This window comes from Oncorhynchus tshawytscha, unplaced genomic scaffold (genome assembly GCF_018296145.1).
Source record: "Oncorhynchus tshawytscha isolate Ot180627B unplaced genomic scaffold, Otsh_v2.0 Un_contig_15271_pilon_pilon, whole genome shotgun sequence".
Classification (NCBI taxonomy): domain Eukaryota; kingdom Metazoa; phylum Chordata; class Actinopteri; order Salmoniformes; family Salmonidae; genus Oncorhynchus; species Oncorhynchus tshawytscha.
Window position 1 is genome coordinate 1 of NW_024602942.1, and position 935 is coordinate 935.

The 935-nt window shown below is 40.4% G+C and overlaps 1 non-coding gene across 1 annotated transcript; it reads left to right on the plus strand.

The window, feature by feature from the left end:
- Positions 1–64: 64 nt before the first annotated feature.
- Positions 65–136, plus strand: trnae-uuc. Its single transcript has one exon. It is a non-coding gene; the product is annotated as a tRNA-Glu (tRNA).
- The last annotated feature ends 799 nt before the right edge of the window (positions 137–935 follow it).

Genomic DNA, 935 nt, shown 5'->3' on the forward strand with positions numbered 1-935 from the left:
AATCAACAGGCAAAATGTCAACATTTATAGATTTGTCTGTGATGTGTATTTTAAGTATGTGTCTTCCCATATGGTCTAGCGGTTAGGATTCCTGGTTTTCACCCAGGTGGCCCGGGTTCAACTCCCGGTATGGGAAAGAATATCTTGTCATTTGGGACGCACTTGTGTAACCACAGATGCTGCATTTTAAATGGCAGCAGAATCACACAACACAACAATATTCCCTCAGCAACAGGAAATGTGATATGTTTTGTAGATTCATAATTTACAAGACTTTTTAACGTGTCTGACTACGGATCAGAAGATTCTAGGTTCGACTCCTGGCTGGCTCAATACTTTAGATAAAATTGACTGAAATCAAGCTGGGAATGATACTGTATACCTTTCAGTGCTTCTGGCTGTTCTCACTTCAAACACATTTTAGACGGATTTCATCTGGACATTCCCCATCATCTCTGAGAATTTTCTTAACTGGCAGCAGTTTCACACAACACAACAATATTCCCTCAGCAACAGGAAATGTGACATGTTATGTAGATTCAAATTATACAAGGCTTTTTAAACGTTGAATACACTTCATGGCTGCATTTCTTGCGCTGCAGTAAAATTCATGCAACAACAGGAGGATCAAATTAAGATATGCATCTGTAACAGAAAACCAAGGAACCTTGTTGTTGACAGATGCTATGACTGTGTACACTGGTCTAACTGTGACCTGACTTCAGGTTAGATGTGGGGCCAGTGGCGCAATGGATAACGTGTCTGACAACGGATCAGAAGATTCTAGGGTCAACTCCTGGCTGGTTTGATACTTAATTTAAAGGATTGAAATCAAGCCGGGATTGATACTGTATAACTTTCAGTGCTTCTGGAGGTTCTCACTTCAAACACATTTTAGACGGATTTCATCTGGACATTCCCCAACATCTCTGAGA